Source organism: Nelusetta ayraudi, unplaced genomic scaffold, assembly GCF_046127955.1.
Source record: "Nelusetta ayraudi isolate G7.1 ecotype Tasmania unplaced genomic scaffold, CSIRO-AGI_Nayr_v1 ptg000011l, whole genome shotgun sequence".
NCBI classification, from domain to species: domain Eukaryota; kingdom Metazoa; phylum Chordata; class Actinopteri; order Tetraodontiformes; family Monacanthidae; genus Nelusetta; species Nelusetta ayraudi.
Window position 1 is genome coordinate 23,290,626 of NW_027466061.1, and position 9,375 is coordinate 23,300,000.

The following is a 9,375-nucleotide window of genomic DNA, read 5'->3' on the forward strand; positions in this document are numbered from 1 at the left end:
TGCTCAGCCAATCAGGTGGTGGGAAACTCAGGCGGTGGTGGTGGTGGTGGTGGTGAACAGAGGGCTAGATTAGATTGCAGCCCCGCTGCCACGCAGCTAAGTTGAGAGGACATGCTAATGGACGTGCGGGGTGGCGTGTGACCGTGTGACTCATAGCCATCTGCATGTGCATGACTCAATCAGTCGACTCTTATTTGTACCTACTTCACAACAGGCGTGTCCAACCAACTGATCCTCGAGAGCAACAAGGAGCCACAGTGGCCAAGAAAAACCGCCCTGGAGGATGAAAGGAAATGCAAGAAATGAGTAGAGAGAGAGAGAGAGTATATGAGAGTATATGTATATGAATAAATAATTAACATATAGAAATATAGAAAGACACAAATAAGTGTATGGTCATATATGTCTATGTATATATGTATTTATTTATATATTTGTATGTTTATGTACTGTATGTGTGTGTGTGTGTGTGTGTGTGTGAGAGAGAGATCACATGTCAATATCAGAGTGGTGGGGGGGGAGGGGGGGGCAGTGGTGGTGGAAGGCAGCCTCGTCTCTGTTTACAGTAAGGAGGGGGGGGGGTGTTGATGAAGGGGATCCTGCGGCGAGGTCACTGGGGGTCTTGGGCTCTGAGGCCAGTGGGCTCCGAACAATGCACGACTCTCTAACCCCCCCCCCCCACCCTCCCTCCAGATTCCTGTCATTTGCTGACGTTTAGCGAAGCTGCGGAGACAATGGGGAGAGAGGAGAGGGGAACTGCTCAATGGCGCTTTCTTTCTTTCTTTCTTTCTCTCTTCTTCCCTCTGTTTCTTCTTGTGCATCCACAAAGCTGCACATTCACGCCGCCGCCCACCCACCCACCGCTCCTCTTTTTCCCCAGTAAGACAGCGAGAGCTAAGAGCGCGAGGAGGGAGCGGCTATATATAGACGGGTTGATGTGAGGACAAGGGGCCCGACGACGGCGGCTTGCGAGCGGACACGCGGCAGCCAGAGTTTGGATTTTTTTGGGGGCTAAGGGAAAAAAAAAGGGAGGGGGCTCATAACTTGAAGGCGTCGTTCCATCATCTTGTCACATGTCATAAATATGCATTCATTTAGCCGCTGGCACAGCGGTACGATGCGCCAGCAAATTAATGGTCTGTGGTTGCGCTCGAGCTTCAGCAGAATCACTTCTTCACAACCTGAAGTTTTTCAGTGCGCAGCAGAACGAATTTCAACTTGTGTTTAACTGTTGTGTATCTTTGATCTTGTTGTTGCTATATTTTTCTGCTTTGAGTACTTGATTTTTTTCAAAGTTTTATACTTATTTATGGCTTCTAAAACTGGGCCAGAGTACTAATTTCACACCCTAGCTGTGAGCTGGTCATGACCGTTCCTTCAATCCCTGAATTTATGAAAAAAAAAAAATGTGATTACAGTTTTTTCAAAGTAAGGGGATATTTAACTTGAGGGGGTAAATAAAGTCAAAACATCTTTGTGCTCGCTCCAGATCCACATTGGCTCATGATTCAAGAGAGGAGAACCCCCCCCCCCAACCCACTACCTCCCAACATGAATCCCCACTCCATCCTCGCTACTTCCTCATTACACTCGTCCAGCCTGCGTGTCCCTCGTTCCCTACGCTGAGATCTCTGAGAGGCTCCTGCCTGAGCAGGACGTTTAGCGACGCAATCGACTCTTGGCTTACAGTTCGTCTGAGGCCCGCTGCACGGATCCTCGCCGCTCGTGATGAAGTGGTGACCGCCCGATTCGTGGCCACATCTGAAAAATTCCCCCGACTGACGGGATCAGCCTCGACAAAATGGCCCATCTGCCAAGTCGTCAGTAGCCCACCGCCCGGCCGAGCTTTGAGCTCCGCGACATCCTTAACAATTACGGCAGATCCTGCCTCTGGTGCTGTGGTGCTGTGGGGGGGTGGGGGGGGAACAGGAGGATTCTTTATGAGCCTGGCAGGTGCAGAATGTGGCCGGCGCCCAAACTCGTCAGCGCCGGTCCACCGGTGGATGTGGCAGCGGCTGCACTTGGCAGGGAAGAGCTGCACACAGCATACAGAGCGAAGGTCCCCTCCCATTCCTTCAGTGTGTAGGAGAGAGGATAGCTCGACTGAATGACACAAAGGAAAGGCATCTGAGACTGACAGACTGGCAGACAGACAGACAGGCAGGCAGGCAGGCAGGCAGACAGGTCCATCTTAACAGCCATTTAGAGGGTTTTCCCCTGAATCCTGTTTCCATTAAAGGTCCAGTGTGTAAAATTTGGCTTCATTTATGATTTTTATATTGGTAAAAGCTGAACATACCGCCCGTAAATACATCAATAAAAGTGAATAGTCACAGTACAATAATAGTGATTTGGTTTATGGTTCTAATATGGTTATGAATATATATAGACAAGGGCTCCCAGTTAGCTGCCATCTTGCACAGGACAATCCAGGTCGCCTGACAGTGCATTTCATGTTTAGGGTGAACACGCGTCTCCTTAAATAAACCAACGAAGAAGAAGGTGGACAAGGTATCCAGGTTTGTGTACACAGGCCACCGTAGTTCATTGGCAAGTTCAGGAAAGGGAGAGTACGGAGTCCCTAAGGCGACTTAAGTGAAAGAGCACTGCAATCTGAAATGTAACCACTTGATGTCTCCAAATATTATACACTTAACCTTTAAGGAAAAAAGCAGGTCATCTTAAATGTTTGAAATGACTGAAAAAGGGCACAGGTGTAAAAAAGTTATTTTCTCTCCCACATGTGAAAACGCTGCAGGTAATGAAAAATACCATCATCAACAACATACATGTGCATTTATTAGTGGTGGGACTTCACTAAAAAAAATATTGATGTAATTAATTTATTGCGATTAATCGTATTTTAATCGCATAGCGATTTTGAGTTGGCGACTTTGCTTGATTGTGTTTGGTGCTCTGACGTTATTGTTAGCTCCGGTGATAATCACAAGCTTTGTCAAAATTTTCAAGCTGTATTGTGGATGTGCAGCCCTGATGAAATGGCAAGTCGGCAAATGTGCAGGGTGGTTGGGGGCTATCTTCAAAATGTGAAGGGCTTCTGTGATTGGAGAGCGTCTAAGATGGGACAGTTGGAGGGCTTCTCACTGGGCGAGATGGCGGGGATGAAAAGAAAACGAAAACAAGAAACACAAGCGATGCCCACTGCAGAGGCTGGTTCAGGTCAAAGTCATGAGTCGAATGACCGTCGACAATGAGCCGATAGAGTCCACTGCTGTCTTGAGCCCCCCCCCCCCCCCCCCCCCCCCTCCAAGCATGAGCCTTTCAGTGTGGGCCAAAGTTAAACACTGACAACTAGGGGGCAAAAACAAGCACTGCTGTCATAAACCCGCCATAAAGTGGTCTCATAAATGACAAGATCGTCCCACAGTTTTTGCTGCAGGGCTTGGACAGTCAAGCAGAACATTTCCATAACCAAATAAGGCAAATGAGCCATGGCGAGCAATTGGCCAGAAAACTGTCAGAAGTTAATGCTAGAAGGCAGGATTAAATAAAAATACACCAGTATTATGCCACCGAGGTTCTCTAATATGACACAGGTTAAAAAGCCCGCGACTAAAAAAGATCAAGAGAAATTTGAATCTGTTTGAGAAATGAAGCTTCAGCTAATGTGTCTGCATGATGTTACTATTTTGAGCATCTGAAGTTGTTTCCTAACAATTGCTACTGGTCTTACAGGAAGTCCCTGTGTAATGACAAGCATGGACATGTGTAAATAGCATGATAAAAAACAACCAAGTCAATTTGGCAATTGACCAGTTGGTAATTTGACTGAAACTCGATATGTCTATGTCTAACATTTTTAATGACTTCTCCACTGATGAGAACAAGAAGCTACCAAGACAAAGTATTTCTGGGGACGCTCAATGTCATTTCAAGGTCATGTCAGTCTTGGTGCGGTGAATGTCCATCACATATTTTGAACACTGCTCAACTGACTACATTTGGCTTTGGTCATATTCTAATACAACAATACCACCTCAACATGAGCGGAGTTGTCAGGGCAGGTGGCCCAAAAGTACCTCGGAGTTAATGTGTTTCGGGACAAGAGATTACGGTAATTGCTTTTCAGTTTTTTTCAGCTTTTCTTCAGCTTCTCTTAACACATTTTAAATGTCCATCGGTACCTGTGAGCGGCCATCAGCTCGGGAACCAGACAGACCTTCTCGTCGTCTCGGGTCGCACCATCGAGCTCCATTTTAATTTTTTTCCATGCACCACCGCGTACCTCGTACCTCGTACCTGTGTAGTACCTGGTATCAGATGCTACCACTCAATGGAAAGCAGAGCCGAGTCGAGAACCCCCACAGCTCCTTAAGGCTGAGGCAAATGAACATGCAGAAGTTCCTTCAAGAAAATCAATGGAATGATGGGAGACCAGTGGTGCCACGTGTACGATAATTATCGGATTTGTACGACAGTCTGGCCCTCTGTACGATGTGCTTTTAATAATGTAGAATGTACCATCATTTCGCCATTGTGTGGATTTGTCAGTCAACAACTGTCGGAGTTTCTTCTGAGCCTCTGAGTCTCTTCCAACGTTGCAGGATTCCAGCCCATCATGCTTTGTTGAGAGTAGGACAACAAACACGACTGCTTAATTGTTCAGCTGCGCCCGCTCAAGGAGATGCTCGCAGGGTGTTGACAGGTGAACAATCATTTCACTCAAAACACAATCATTTTGAGTCTCTAGTAGGATAATCCTATATTTACCAATGCAAGACAGACATTCCATCATGTTGGGCCAAGATACGGTCATTCATGTCAGATATGGTCATGATCACCTCATTGCGTGAATAGAACGGTTTTTTTGCTTCATTTTTTTTCTTGTTGTCTGCCGTTTTTCGTGAAAGATTGCAATGGCAGAAAAAAAAAAGTGTGTGCGCACACACACACTAAAATAATGAACAGGGTGACATGAACAAACACCACAGTGAGGTTGAGGGGCGTTCGCCTGGAGCGGCTGTTTGGATGGTGTTTCCAACACACAGTCACACTTAAGTATATTTGGAATACAAACAGCATGCAGAGGTTCAAGAGTGGAAACGCAGGGTTCTTAAGTTATTAAATCTAGTCTCTTTAGGTTTATCACGGTGACTAAGCTGTATGCACAAATGCAGTGCTATTTTATTTATTCTTCTGTTCCACATTAGACTGTGAGCCTTTGAATTTAAACTCAATGTTTGTGCCGTTAGGGGGTGAAAAGTTCAGGTTTTCACCGCTTGGTTGATGACAACATGTGTGTAAACAAGCTTATTCGTACTGTGGCACGATTAAAAATTTGCATTCTGAGTTGTAAAAGCAAACTGCTTAGTGTTTGGTTCCATTTGCCACATTAATATGGGTGATTTGTGTTGTTATATGTGTTACTACAAAAAAAAAAGAAAAAAAAAAGTAACAAATTCAAGAGCTCCGGCAGCCTGCAACACAATAAAGGATTTAGACCTTGCAGCTGGATGAGGTCTGAATCATTGTTCATCGAACCTGCGGCAGCTTAACAAGAAGGGCTGTTTGCACTGTGTGTGGCACTGTAAAGGGCAGGATGAACATAATACCAAAATATTCTTTATCTTATAACGTGTCGGGCCATTCCATTATTCGTACGCGGACCAAACCCCATGCTAATCTCACCCAGCCAGAAGAATGCAGTGAGAGGCTGCTTTACCGCAGCACAAGCTCACATTTTGCCCTCAGAGGGATTTTCTGTGTGTCATTTGAGCAACAGCGATGATGTTTATTTGTTAATGAAAAACGAGTGGTGCCACACCTCACACCGGGAGAGGACGGACAACTCCCATTTCACATTGAGGGCTCCTCCGTTTTTTCTTTTTTTTACCTTAATGCCAATGACAAGTGATTGCTTTTTCACGAGTCAGGCACTCGTGAGAAGCATTTCACAAAAGCCACATTTTCTCATTTCACTTGAAGGGGCCGTTGGCAGAGTGGCGCACAACTTGTCCTATTGAAAGCGAACCGATGAAGTGCTGCATGAGTCACATGGCCCATACAATCCAACACTGTCTCTCTCACTCTCTCTCTCTCTCTCTCTCTCTCTCTCACTCACTGGTGCTGAGGACTCTTGTCAGAGTGGAGCCCGGAGGACGAGGGGGGAAATCATATAAAGGGCCCCAAAAAAAAGAGGGCGGGGTGGTGGTGGTGGTGGGAAGGGGGCGGGGGGGCTGACATCATCAAATCCAAAAGGTTAGTGGCCAACGCTCGGCACTGCGGCTCAAGAGAAACACTATTGATATTCCGGGGGCTTGACAATGGCCGAGCCTGTCCCAGCCTCTCTCTCCCTCATCGCCTGGCATGGCCGAGATGTCACAGAGAGTGGTGCAACAGACGGATGGAGGGACGGAGGGATGCAGGCAGAGGAGGAGGAGGAGGAGGAGGAGAACAAATGCATTGTTCTGGGGGCGGAGAATGGAGTATTGTGAAGGGGACAGATAGCTTATGTCGGAGAGCAAGGGGCAGAAAAGGACAGAGGAAGGTGAAAACTGGCAACCGGCAGGAGAAGGAGAAGCTGGAGAAGAAGGAGAAGAAGACAGAATGAAGAAGAACAAGATTTGGGGATTTTTATAACTGCAGTTTAACGACAATTTTTTCACGGGAATACGAGGAAAAGGAACTCATTTGTTTTACAAGAAAATAAAAGATTTGTAAATACACAGACTCACACAGATGAAAAGAAAATCTACACATTCACACTCACACATACAAAAACGGCAACATAAATTAAAAACTGAAAATATAAATAATAAATACAACATTTAATCTCTCAGAATATTAGTTAAATAATTAATAATTTTAAAATTGTGACAGTAATCCTGCAGCAGAGATTGCAGCAGCTGCAGCAGCAGAAGAAGCAGAAGAAGAAGAAGAAGAAGAAGAAGAAGAAGAAGAAGAAGAAGAAGAAGAAGAAGAAGAAAAGAAAACCAGGTAGATGCATCTGTTGTCTTTACACTTCGGAAAGGCTTCCCTAAACTTCGGAGGAGTGAGTGAGATAAAGAGCCCGTCTTCCTTCAGCGCCGGAGAGATCAGATCATCTGACCCCCCCTCCGTCCCCCCCGAAGGCCCACGGCTCACTCAGCAAGCAAAGAGAAGTTCAGCTCGGCTGAGAGCAGGTACTGTAGAAGTGCAGAAGCAGCAGCATCCCCCCTATCCCCCCCCCCCACACACACACACACACACGTCCCCCCCTCACGTCCCCCCCCTCCTCCCTCCACCCGAGGGACCCCGGTGTGAATGGGTGAGTTGATGTGAACTAACAGCACAGTTGTTTGAACATGGGCTGAGACCCCCGGTGGAGAGAAGCTGCAAAGGCCTGCAGGCGTGTCATGTGCACCAGCTGCCCCCCCTCGGTAAACATCAGCGACACACACACACACACAAACACACACACACACACACAACCACACACACTCAGGGAGTTAACTAGACACGTTTTGCACAGAGATAATAAAAAAAACAACCTTTAACTATGAACAAGAAGAGCATGAATACGAGAAAAAAAGCCACAAAGACTTTTGCACAATCACACGCACAAAGAAAACCAGGCAGAGACAACGCAACGCCTGATTGCAGCCAGCTATTTGCAACAAAAGCTGGTGATCACGTAGCGCACACTCATACACACACACACACACACACAATATGGAATTGAATTCATTACATATTTGCATTTTCAATATTTCATGCTCGGTTGCCTGTTTGATTTCCATTAGGGCCCCTTTTTCATCCCCTCACGCTCGCCGTTTCAAGCCCACTTCTAAAGCAACACTAGTGCTGACAACGGTCATTTGAATTTCAGATTTCAGTAACACCAGCAATTCCCTTATTTTTGTTTGGAGAAGACCAAAAAAGAAAACGAGGAGGAAGAAGAAGAAGAGAAAGAAGAAGAAGAAGAGGAAAAGGAAGAAGAAGAGGAAGAAGAAGAAGAAGAAGAAGAAGAAGAAGAAGAAGAAGAGACGAGCGCCGTCGATGATATCCAGGATGAGTGACACATGTATCCGAAGCTGCAGTGTGCAGGAGGAGAGACATGTTTTGGGTGGGGGTGGGGTTAAAAACTTGGGATGGAGGGATGGAGCCAGGGAGGCGGCAAAAACGGATGAGAAATGTAGCACAGACAAACAGACTGACAAAGAGGGCATTTTTCTCTGCAAATATCCATGATTATTCTACCACAATGGTGTCCTTCTCTGACTCCCCCTCACACACACACACACACACACACACACACACACACACACACACAAATAATAGGCACACCACCAGAAGCTCTTGCACTCGCTCGCATATGCAGACAGCAGGACAACAGAGATATTAAAGATTGTCCAGTCAACACAACACAGAGCGCCGTTCGTGCCCAGACAGTGAGGACAGGCTGACGGAAGGAATCTTCCGGTGAGACTACACTCTGCATGACCCCCCACCCCCCACCCGCCAAGTCAAAAGGATGTCTCGGCCCTCCTTTGGCCTCATTTACTTCCTGCTGGAGCGCTGAGGCGATAGATAGCAGGACACGACGTGCCGCTGCACTAATGACCTGCATCTGATTATTAAGGTTTGCATTGTCAGGCGTCCGACAAGAGGGAGTCTCATCATCTGCCATCATGCTTTATTACAAGGGGAAGTCAATAAAATTGCACCAGTGAGCACCGTGGTTGAAGATGCAAGGGGTTGGAGTGTGTGTGTAAATATATATATATATGTATATATATATATATATATATATATATATATATATATATATATATATATATAGACATATATGTCTATATATATATGTACATATATATATATACTGTATGTACATATATATGTATTCATATATATATATATATATATATATATGTATATATATATATATATATATATGTATATACATATATATATATATATATATATACATATATATATATACATACATATATATATAGATATATATATGTATGTATGTATGAATGTACAGTATGTATATATATGTATGTATGTATTTACATATGTGTGCGTATATATACATGATTTCTGTTTTTTTGCATATTATCACACACAAAGGTTTCAGATCATCAAAGCAATTTTAATATCACACAGAGACAACCCAAGGAAATACAAAATGCGGTTTCTAAATGTCGATTTAATTTATTAAGGCACAAGAAAATCCAAACCTATCTGGCCCTATGTGAAAAAGTAATTGCCCCCTGAACCTAATAACAGGTTGTGCCACCCGTGGCAGCAATAATTGAAATCAAGCGTTCGCAATAATTGGTGATGAGTCTTTCACATCGCTGGTTAGGAATTTTAGCCCACGCTTCTTTGCAGAATTGCTTCAACTCTGCCATATTGGAGGGCTTTCTA